General features: G+C 29.5%; 6 non-coding genes across 6 annotated transcripts; all 6 read left to right on the top strand.

Moving 5' to 3' along the window:
* The first annotated feature begins 289 nt into the window (after nt 1-289).
* HO173_012573 lies at nt 290-365 on the top strand. The gene has a single exon. It is a non-coding gene; the product is annotated as a tRNA-Arg (tRNA).
* A 173-nt stretch (nt 366-538) lies between these two features.
* HO173_012572 lies at nt 539-610 on the top strand. The gene has a single exon. It is a non-coding gene; the product is annotated as a tRNA-Val (tRNA).
* Nucleotides 611-1,588: 978 nt separating this feature from the next.
* On the top strand, nt 1,589-1,659 carry HO173_012571. The gene has a single exon. It is a non-coding gene; the product is annotated as a tRNA-Arg (tRNA).
* A 380-nt stretch (nt 1,660-2,039) lies between these two features.
* Nucleotides 2,040-2,112, top strand: HO173_012570. The gene has a single exon. It is a non-coding gene; the product is annotated as a tRNA-Lys (tRNA).
* Nucleotides 2,113-2,627: 515 nt separating this feature from the next.
* On the top strand, nt 2,628-2,698 carry HO173_012569. Its single transcript has one exon. It is a non-coding gene; the product is annotated as a tRNA-Arg (tRNA).
* Nucleotides 2,699-5,274: 2,576 nt separating this feature from the next.
* HO173_012568 lies at nt 5,275-5,345 on the top strand. Its single transcript has one exon. It is a non-coding gene; the product is annotated as a tRNA-Arg (tRNA).
* Nucleotides 5,346-11,724: the final 6,379 nt, after the last annotated feature.

Genomic DNA, 11,724 nt, shown 5'->3' with positions numbered 1-11,724 from the left:
TTTTATTAGCTTAGAACCACACATTTGTTTTCAGTCCACAATATAGTTTCATTGCGGTGCATTCCTATGCTGTCTTTCTTGCATGGTAAAATTTCTTTTATCCTTTAGATTATTAATATTTGGCAAGTATATGTATACTCAAATTTTGTCACTTAAAATCAAGTGTTTATTTCTTTTTATTTAGGATCTTAGTTAATCCTTTAAATATGTTACTACGTAGTAAAAACTAAGCTATACTTACCCGGATTGTTTTTAATTTGGTCTTAGTTTTACGTTTTAGTTAAATAATATTCTTATTAGCTCAATGGTAGAGCAGAATACTTCTAATATTTAGATCTAAGTTCAATGCCTATTGTTATAGAATCAGTGTCTATAGAAAAATTTGTTTCTTGACTACAAGAACAATAGATAATTTACACTTGTTATAAAAACATACATGCATATATGTATGTTTTTATTCTAGGTTTTGTATGTTTATATTTTCAGTGCTCTGTTTATTCTTTTCTGATTTTTTATCAGAAAAGATGAGCATCATATAAGGGAATTAGCTCAAGGGTAGAGCAACCGTTTTACACACGGTAGGTTAGGTGTTCAAATCACCTCTTCCTTATTGTTTACCATTGTGGTATTCGCAAAATAAAATGTAAAACTTAACATGACTAACTCATTAGTATTACTAACAATGTGGGGCATATTGGCAGGGGGTATAATATTAAATGAATTTACTAGTTTTATTTTATTATTATATTACTTGGCATCATCACATGATATGCCTGTTGATTCATATGATAACATTAACGGGTTACTTTATGAGTTTAATAGTTCTATGGGTTCTCTATCTAGGGAGACACATTCTGATATGTCTTCTATATATACTAATGTATCTAATAATAATTAAGATAAATTTATTAAATATTAGCTTTATAATACCGCAACCGAAATTAATTAATTTAATAAAAGTTGCCAAGTGGGTTGAGATTATCTCAAAGGTAGTTGCAGCATTACCCCAGTTGCTAATAATTCACATGATGGATATCTTATAATAGGTAAAGAGTTTCTTATAACAGCTAATAATAAAGCTAATTGTCTTATTTTAAGTCTAGATTACTTACTTATAGTATCTATTTTATTTATTAATATTTATTATAACCTTAATATACTTAAAGCTATAAATACGTCTACTAATCTACACCTATATAAGACCCTATATATATTCGACTTTATCGGGTTTATAATAAATAAAACGTCTTTTATACACTTAATATCAGGTTTTAATTTAGAGGTAGAACACTTTTAGAATATTAGAACTAATCCTCTAAATAGTGTTCCGCGTTTAATTTATCTTACACTCTATACTTTATACTACGAGTATTTTTTCTTAACTTTTATTTCACTTTCGTTATCTTGGTCTGTTCCTAGTAGCCTACAGCTTACCGTAAGACCAGGTTGAGATTGACCTTTTAACTATGACCACTTGTTTCAGATTATTTTGTTTGAATTTTTCTAAGCTATTAGCTCTGTAAGCTAGTAGCAAATGCGGTATGCACCCTTACTGACCCCTACGTCTTACTGTAAAAGTGGTAATATATTCTTATTAGCTCAATGGTAGAGCAGAATACTTCTAATATTTAGATCTAAGTTCGAGTCTTAGATAAGAATTTAACTTTATCTATCAGTGCTTCGCAAGAAGCAGATTGGGGTAACTTAGTACTGTGCAAACATGTTATAAATCTATAATCTTTATAGCTCAACTGGCTAATATAAATACTATTAGTTTTTAGATAAATGTTCGAACTTATTTAAAGGTACTATACAGAATGTTTAAAGCATACATATTTTACTTGCTCTGCTTCTTCTTTTCTGATAAAAAATCAGAAAAGAAGAGCAATATCAAGATAAAAAGTATCTTATGTTTTATCTAGAAGCGTGTTGGCTTAATTGCTTAAATAAAGATATAATGCCATGTGATGTGATTTGCTAACGAAGTTGAGCATCTCACACACACAAGCAACTACTTTTTATGATTGTTAATAAATCTAGAGACTTTAGTTTAATTGGTAAAATATGTGACTTTTAATCATCATTATATGGGTTCGAATCCCGTAGGTCTTAAACAAACCAATTGTTAATATACATATTAGTACGCTTTAGCTTAACTGATTAAGTGTTGTGTTTAGGCCATGCTCCGCAACACAAGGATTCTAAGTTTGAGTCTTATATACCAGTGCTTCGCAAGAAGCAGATGTACATAAACATAAAAGAGGCAGATGCATATTCAAATGATATGTGTTGCGAAGCATGAAATTGTTAATAATAATAATTATACTATTATGTAATAATAAAAAGATAAAAATAAAATAAAGGGATGTCGTGTATAAGGTTGTACAGTTTGATTGCAGATCATATTCATGAGGTTCGATTCCTCGGCATCCCTTTTAGTTGCAAAGCATCACGTTGGTCAAATTACTGTAAGCGCTAATCTAGTTTATACTTATAATTTAATAATGTATGATGCCTTGTGATTTGCTAACGGAGTTGAGCATCTCACAAGGCATCATACATTTATGTTATTGTGAAAAAGTAAATAGTATAGGTTAGTATTAAGAGGAAAATGCTAATTTATTATATTCTTATTAGCTCAATGGTAGAGCAGAATATTCCTAATATTTAGATCTAAGTTCAAGTCCTAGATAAGAATTCAAGTTTGTTTCTAGTTTACATGTATTACTAATATTTTCTTTATGATAAATCATAAAGTTACTTTTGTACACATAATGGCTTTTTGTCTATTGTTATAACTTGTTTCCTTTTTTACAAAGATATATACTAATAATAAATAGTTTTTCTGTTCAATCTATAACAATATAATTGTTATCGTAGCAGAATCACACCCTAAAATTAACAAAATCCTAGTTTACTTCTATTTTTATTTTATATTATTATGAGAAAAAGTTTTTAAGTTCATATGATTATCTTTCTTTCTCATGAGATATTTTATATTTTATTTTTAATATCATGTTATATTTACCTATATTTATATCTATTATAGAAGTCATAATATTAACCGTGCCTGTACTGTTAACCGTGGCTTATGTTACGGTTGCAGAGAGAAAAACAATGGCAAGTATGCAAAGAAGATTAGGTCCTAACATAATAGGATATTACGGTTTATTACAGGCGTTTGCAGATGCCTTAAAGCTTCTTTTAAAAGAATATGTTTTTCCCACACAAGCTAATTTAGTTTTATTTTTTCTTGGACCTATCATAACTTTAATCTTTTCCTTGTTAGGATTTTCTGTTATACCATATGGTCCTGGTCTAAGTATATCAGACTTTGATTTAGGAATACTTTATACGTTAGCACTTTTTTACTTCTCGGCTTGTGCCCTGTTATATGCGTTTCCATGTACCTGAACCCTTCATTTAGGAAAGTATGTTTTTTTAACTATTAATTGAGCAATATATATTATAAGTGTATTCGCTTATCTATTTATAGTTTCTCCACCGAACCCTTATTCTTTTGTGAGCTTACCATTACAGAGTAGGAGTAGCTATATTGACTTAATATCTATAAGTCAAGCAATAGCTTTGGTAGATGATACCGATCATAGGCATCCTTCCTTGGAAGATAGAGTAGATTGTTATATGAATGGGATATTAACCTACCATTTTCCATGGCAACGCGACGAATTTCATGAGGGCGAGAGGGTACCTGCAGGTTTTATTATAGCTCCCCAATCTTGAACCCATGAATTCCCCGGTCCTGGTAGAAGAAAACCAGACTTTACACTCAGCTATATTAATGAAAGGTTAGCAGAGGATCCTTTCGATTTTTTATGAGTTGAGTCTAAAAGACCATTTGAGAGCTTTTTTAAAGCTCTGGATCAGGTAACCGCAGCTATTTACTTAAGAAGAGGCTATGCGGACCCTAATGGACAATATGGTGGTTTTGTTATTGTAGCCGTTGGTAGAGAAATAGCATTCTTCAAAATACCATTAACAAATGATGCAGTGGATGTTACTTGAGATAAAGTTTTACCTTTAAGATATGAAGGCCTTGACTTATCGCAATCTAGACCATTATATATTGATGATGATGAGAACAAGTCAAGAATAGGCGATATATGACATGTTCAGCATCATGAGGAAGCTGTCAATTATATATTTCAAGGTATATTAAAACATACTTTGCATCGAGCTAATTAAACAAAGCATTATTTTCAGTAACAACATATATCTCATAGGGCATAAAGCCCAGGCTACGATTGTATTTGCCTTATCTCATTATGTATAAGACTAAAACAGATAGTTTTACAAATGTACGCATAAAGAACTTATTTGTTGCCCTAGAAGGATAAGTGATAGAATTCAGACAGGGCAATTTATTGTTAACTGGTATTTATGTAATCATAGACACTTATCCCGTCCTTAGGGATGGAAATGCGTGACAGGTGCCTTATAATTTATTGAAAAAAAAAGTTATAAATGATAAGATATCTGGGGAGAAGGGTCCTATATGACATATGGCATATTTGAGCTAAATAACATGTATATTTATAGGGCATAAAGCCCGCTAACTAACCCATGGCATTCTTATTAGCTCATGCCTTTTTAAGCTTACCCTTATAATTATGAAATAATATAAGTGATTTATTTTCCATTTGGTTTAGGTCTCTTACTAATGGGTTATTCACTAATAGGTTTTATGGATATATTTAGATGTTGATAATCAGATTAGGTTTTTATCTTTTTTGTTTATTAATATATTTGTAATTGGCAACATGACCCAATTTTACATTTAAAATATAATATTTTTGATAATTATTAGGTCATATTGATAATGGATAATATATGTGCCTTATTACATACAATATGGATCATGCTTGAGCATTAATAGAATATCCTGTACCTAATTATATTATAGTTAGCATAATACCCAATTTGCCTCTCAACTTTTATGCTTTACAAGCATATGTCAATAGTATATTAAACAATCTAATAGGTATAAATGTAAGTTTACCTAATTTATATTGTGAATGCAAAAATATAAAATAAAGGGATATTATGTATAAGGTTGTATGGTTTAATAGTGGATCATTACCATAAGGTTTGCTTACTCAACATTATCTTTACTAAGTATTAGGAAGGGTAAATTTAGTCTAGATACAATTTAACACTATATTGGTAACAAAGTATGGCGTCATACGTTTATGTTATTATAAAAAAGAATAGTTCAGGCTTTAAGTATTAAGAGTAAAATGATAATTTATTATATTCTTATTAGCTCAATGGTAGAGCAGAAGATTCCTAATCTTTAGATCTAAGTTCAACTCTTAGATAAGAATACAAGTTTGTTTATAGTTCATATGTATCACTAATCTTCATGATAAACCATAGAGTTGCTTTTGTATACGTAATGTTTATCGTCACCCATTATTTCCTTATTTCCTTGCTCACTTTTTTACAAATATATATACTAATAATAAATAGTTCTCCTGTTCCATTTACAACATTTTAGTTGTTATTGTAGTATATGCTTCTTGCGCCATGTTTATTCTTTTCTGTTTTTTCATGTGAAAAATCAGAAAGGATGAGCAAGAAGCGTTATCGCTAGACCCAAAAACTAATAAAATATTAGTTTACTTCTATCTTTAATTTATATCTAGGTGAGAAAAAGTTTTTAAGTTGGTTGCTTTATTTTTGATGAGATATTATATGTTTTATTATTAATACCATGTTATATTCACCTATCTTTATATCTGTTATAGAAGTTGTAATAGTAACCGTGCCAGTATTATTAACTGTGGCCTATGTTACGGTTGCAGAGAGAAAAACAATGGCAAGTATGCAAAGAAGATTAGGTCCTAACATAGTAGGATATTACGGTTTATTACAGGCGTTTGCAGATGCCTTAAAGCTTCTTTTAAAAGAATATGTTTCCCCCACACAAGCTAATTTAGTTTTATTTTTTCTTGGACCTATCATAACTTTAATCTTTTCCTTGTTAGGATTTTCTGTTATACCATATGGTCCTGGTCTAGCTATATCAGACTTTGATTTAGGAATACTATATATGTTAGCAGTTTCTTCCTTATCTACTTATGGTATATTATTAGCAGGATTAACGATTAGTCCCCTTATTACGTGAGTAATAAGTAAAACATTGGGTGAATTTCAAGAAACGTTTTGAAACTTTCAAAGTCAACTTGAAGAAAAGTCTAGTTTAATTTTCTTAACATATTTTGTTAATATAAGGTATGAAATAGTTTTAATTCTTTTAATAAACTATTGATTAAACTTTAAATACTCAACGACTAGTAGATGAGACTCAAGAGAAGTCGATAACTTTACCACGAGCGCCCAAAATCTTAAAAATTTTATTTTATTATCAAGTTTAAAGGCTAAGCCTAAATTATCTAGTGTATTAGCTACAAATTTAAATAACGCTACTATAGACCCGACTCTTTTATTTTTTGTTATTAAGGGTAACAAAGCCTTCAACTCTAAGGTTTTGATTCAATCTACTACTTATATACCTACTTATAGACTTTTTAGTATATTCTATATAGTGGGCAAGCCTAATCCAGTAGGTAAAAGATATTATTCAACTAAAATTGAAGGTATTGCTTGCGCAACTAAAAAGGAAAAAAAAGTTTAAACATTGAGGAATTAAAGCCACTACATAATCTTTATATAAAAGATCTATACAAAGATAGAAATGCTATTGCAAAACCTTTTGATGATAAAGTTTTAGTTACTTATAATGATATAAAGAAGAGGTCTGAACTTGTAAAAAAATGAGGATCTCTTAGTTGTATATATCTTATAGAATATAAATATAATTGTCTAGTATACTATATAGGTAGAACTACTTTATTTAAAAGAAGATTAAACAACCATTTACAACCTAATACTAATAGTAAATTTCATCTCTTTGTAAATCTAGTAGGTTGAGAACATTTTAAAATATCAATAATAGAAATATGTTCAGCACCAGAACAAGGAGCTAGAGAGAATTATTATTTACAAAAATACCTTCCTTTATTAAATACTAGCTTTTCTTCTTCATTTTCTGAATCACAAATACATGAAACTTTAGCTACTAAATTATCCATGTTAAAAGATAATAATACAATTTATGTAAGTGGTAAATCTAAAGAAGTGTATGTTTATGAAATTATGTGTAATCAGATAAATCAAAAATATGCTAAACATAAAAGCATTATAGAAGCTAGCCAACTACAAAAAATAGCTAGGGGAACAATATCTATCTATATAGATACTAATATTCCATTTAGAGGTAAATTGTATAATAGTAAACCAATTATAGATCTAAAAGAAACATTTAAGTTAGTTAAAACTGTATCAAATGATTTCAAACTTAACAGCAATATAGCTCAAGAAGTTTGAGCATATGATGCTCAAACACTAGAATTAATAAAAGGAAATCCTTTTGTATCTAAAACTCAAGCATCACATGCTATAGGTATCAGCAGAAATGTTATTAATTCTTTCATTGACACTAGTAAGGCAGAAGGAATAAAAGGTACATATTTATTTAGTAAGCAACTTACTGATGAAGAAATCAGGAAATTACTTACTAATATAAATACTTTACAATTAGGTAATAAGAAAAAGGTTTGAGCTTCTAATTCACAAACATTAGATTTAATAAATAATTTTCCTAGTTTAAAGTTAGCTGCTGAATCTTTTAATGTAGAATATAGAACTAATAGAAGACATTTAGAGACAAAAACAGCTAGACCTGAAAAACTATATCTTTTTAGTAAATAATTGGATTATTTTATAACAAAATAACTTAAAAAGAATATGTAGTAGATATCTTTACTTCAACCCGTTTATAAATTAAGAGTCACAGATTCTTTGTAGTATCTTTTGATAAAAATATTAATATATATAAGATTATGATATAGTCTGAACCATAATGTGAATTATGGAAGTATAAGATAAAGAGCTTCTACAATAACAAATTTGGATCAGCTAATTCTAAATATGCGTTCTTAGGTTCATTAAGAAGTACTGCTCAACTAATTAGTTACGAATTGATCTTAAGCTCAGCCATTCTGCTTGTTGTATTATTATCAGGTAGCTTGAGCTTAACCGTTAATACAGAAATGCAAAAAGCAATCTGATATATTGTACCACTATTGCCTATCTTTATAATTTTCTTTATAGGATCCATAGCAGAAACAAATAGAGCTCCCTTTGATTTAGCCGAGGCTACTGAATAAAAACAATATGATTTGGTCTCGTAAAAGATTGCTATATGCTGGAAAACCTTTATATTCTACAAGACAATCAGCAGGAAACCGAAAGATATTAACGTATCCTAGTAGGATCCTCAGAGACTACATGCAATCATTAAATACAAAATTATATTGTGTTTAAGAAGATATAGTCCAACTTTGCATGTGAATGTAAAAGTAATGTATTTATCTGAAACCTATAGCCTCCGCACATAACAATTATAAAACAGGGTTTCGTTTTATAATTGAACATAGAAGAGGCTTTTCTACTTTTATTTCTACTTATTCATCTCAATCAGTAAACAATTTAGCTACACATATTCCTATAAAAGTTTTTCATAATTTAAATAATAATGAAGCAGTTATTACTTATAATAAAATATTAAGAAAGAAGGCAGGTATATACTGTTTTATAAATACTGTAAATAACAAACGATATATAGGTAGTGCCAAGGATTTATACTTAAGACTTCTTGTTGCTAACGAAGTTGAGCATCATCTTGCAAACAAAAAATCTAATACAGCTTTACAAAGTGCTATTTTAAAATATGGTTTAGATAAGTTTGACTTTTGTGTATACGAGTACTTTACTTCTCATAGCAAAAGAGTAAGTAATAAAGCTTTAACAGACTTAGAAACAAGTTACATTAAAAAGTATCCCTTTGATAATTTGTATAATTTTAGGAGAACAGCTACAAGTATTGAAGGTTAGAAGCATACTGATGAAGCTAAGTTAAAAATGTTAAAGAGATTTGAGAATAAATCAAATCATTCTATGTATGGTCATGCTCAACTTCGTTAGCAACACATAAGGAGGAAACTTTAAAATTGAGAAGTAAACCAGGTGAGTTTAATCCTATGTTTGGTAAACAACATAGTGAAGAAGCAAAGAAAAAGAGAAGCGGTAGAATAAGTAAACATCCTAATGGAGTAGGTATATATGATTTAAACAATAATTTAATTAAAAATTTTAAAAATAATCTTGAGTTAGCCAAACATTTAAACATATCTAAAGTTACAGTAGGTAAATATTTAAATTCAAATCTTGTTTATAAAAACCAATATAGGTTTAAGGTGAATAATAATTAGATAAATTAAAACCTTAATTTTCTTTTTATATACATTACATAGGGAATCTGAGCTAGTTAGTGGTTTTATGACAGAACATGCAGCAGTTATATTTGTTTTTTTCTTCTTAGCCGAATATGCTAGTATTGTTCTTATTTGTATTTTAACAAGTATACTCTTTTTGGGTGGTTATTTACTAAATTTTACATCTCTTCTAGACTTGATTAAATACATCGATTTATATTTATATGTTAGTATTATATATAGTGGATATGAAACTTTATTATCTGACCCCTTAATAGAAGGAATGATATATGGCCTAACCTTGGGATTTAAGGCCTGCATTATGATATTTGTGTTCATATGGGGAAGAGCTTCTTTTCCTAGAATACGTTATGATCAATTGATGTCATTTTGCTGAACTATACTTTTACCATTAGTAATAGCTTTTATAATATTACTTCCCTGTATTTTATACAGTTTTGAAATCATACCTACTAATGTTTTCCTCTTATAGAAAATGAAGCTCAGCTTCACTAGCTACAAAAAGACTTATTAAATCAAATATCTTTAATGCCGCTTAAACATATAACTAATAAAAGTCACAATAAAAATCACCTTACTCAGATATCAATTAACGTTATTAATAAGTTTTAAATTGAAAACATGTGCTGAACCTAGGCAGTGTAATACGTTGACAGCACATGTTATAATAGTATTAAGTTCGGTTAATTTTGCATTTATATATAGAGATTGCCACATGCTAACTAGTTACACGCTAATTCTTGACTCTAGCAGCTCCTTAAATCTTTCTTCTGGCCCTCTTGAGAGTCCTTTAGATCAATTTGAGATAAGGAATCTTTTAAGTTTAGATGCCCCTATTTTAGCTAACCTTCATATTTCTTTAACTAATATTGGACTATATTTAACAACAACTTCATCTGTAGCTTTAGTTTTAAACCCTTTAGCTACAACCTATAATAAAGTAATAGCTAATAGCTGATCAATAAGTCAAGAGTCTGTTTATGCTACTATACACAGCATAGTAATAAACCAAATAAACGCAAACAAAGGACAAATGTATTTTCCTTTTATCTATGCATTATTTATATTTATCCTAATAAATAATTTGATAGGTATGGTACCGTACAGTTTTGCCTCCACATCACATTTTATTTTAACATTTTTTATTAGTTTCACCGTAGTATTAGGAGCAACTATCTTAGGTTTTCAAAAACATGGCCTAAACTTTTTCTCTTTATTCGTACCTGCAGGTTGTCCCTTAGGACTGTTACCTCTACTGGTATTAATAGAATTTATTTCATATTTAGCTAGAAATGTTTCTTTGGGTCTTAGATTAGCAGCCAACATAATAAGCTGAGAGTAGGCGCCTCGTTATTCTTGTGTCTAAAGAGCCAAACTCCGGGGAAGCCCTAAAGCTCTAATAACTAAAGATAAGACGGAAACTTCTTATCCGGCCTCATTAATCACTGAGGGTATAGTAATATCATTAGAGATTCTAGTAATAGAAATGGGTGATCGCGGATCTAAGTCAGACATTTTCTGTAAAAGAGCAACGAGTAGACGGTTCTTCAGTATTAAAAGGTAATACTGTAAGGTGTACTCTCGACGCCGGGAAATCCGGTTCTTGAAATAAATTAAATAATTCAAGATTAAAGATACCACAATAGCCTTTCCTCATTAAATATTCTTATACATTCTGTTATTATATAAATAGTAAAGTTAATCTTGTTGATGCCATACTTCGTATAGCACACCTTTGAAGAAAGGATAATTTAAACATCTTTGATTAAAAATGAAGTTTATTTACCATTAAATAAAGGATAGAATTGTGGACGACTTGTCTTATTTATCCCCCTATGCATAGACTTCGTCTCAGTCTATGGGGATGGGAAGCATTATTAAAAATTCAATTAGTAAGTCTGTTTTACTCTATAGCTTTAACTTAAATAACGTTAGATACCGTAGCTTTTTTTATCAATCTACCTGTTTGGGAGGCGTTGCCAGGGCTAAGGCCAAATTCTCTCTGCAAGCAAGAGCGTATTCAACTTCAAGTAAGGATGGTTCTTTTTCCGGTTGCTTGTGAATGCGAAGCATCATGGCATCAGCTCTTTTTTCTGACGCTGACAAAGACAAACTAGATATCCTTAAATATGTTAAGGGTAAAGCCGGAATTTATTTGTTAACTAATAAAATAAATGGTAAAAAGTATGTCGGTAGTTCCGTAGATTTAAGACGTAGATTGTTGGAGTATTACAATGTTAATAGACTACTAAACGAAAAAAGTATGCCTGTTTGTGTTGCATTATTAAAATACGCTTCTCATAATTTTAGTGTTACTATCCTAGAAAGATGTGACATTGACATT

Source organism: Letharia columbiana (assembly GCF_014066305.1).
Source record: "Letharia columbiana isolate WasteWater2 chromosome Unknown Sc0000084_s0, whole genome shotgun sequence".
Taxonomy (NCBI): Eukaryota; Fungi; Ascomycota; class Lecanoromycetes; order Lecanorales; family Parmeliaceae; genus Letharia; species Letharia columbiana.
Note: the sequence above shows the minus strand (reverse complement) of the source record. Positions and strands in the feature narration are given on the sequence as shown.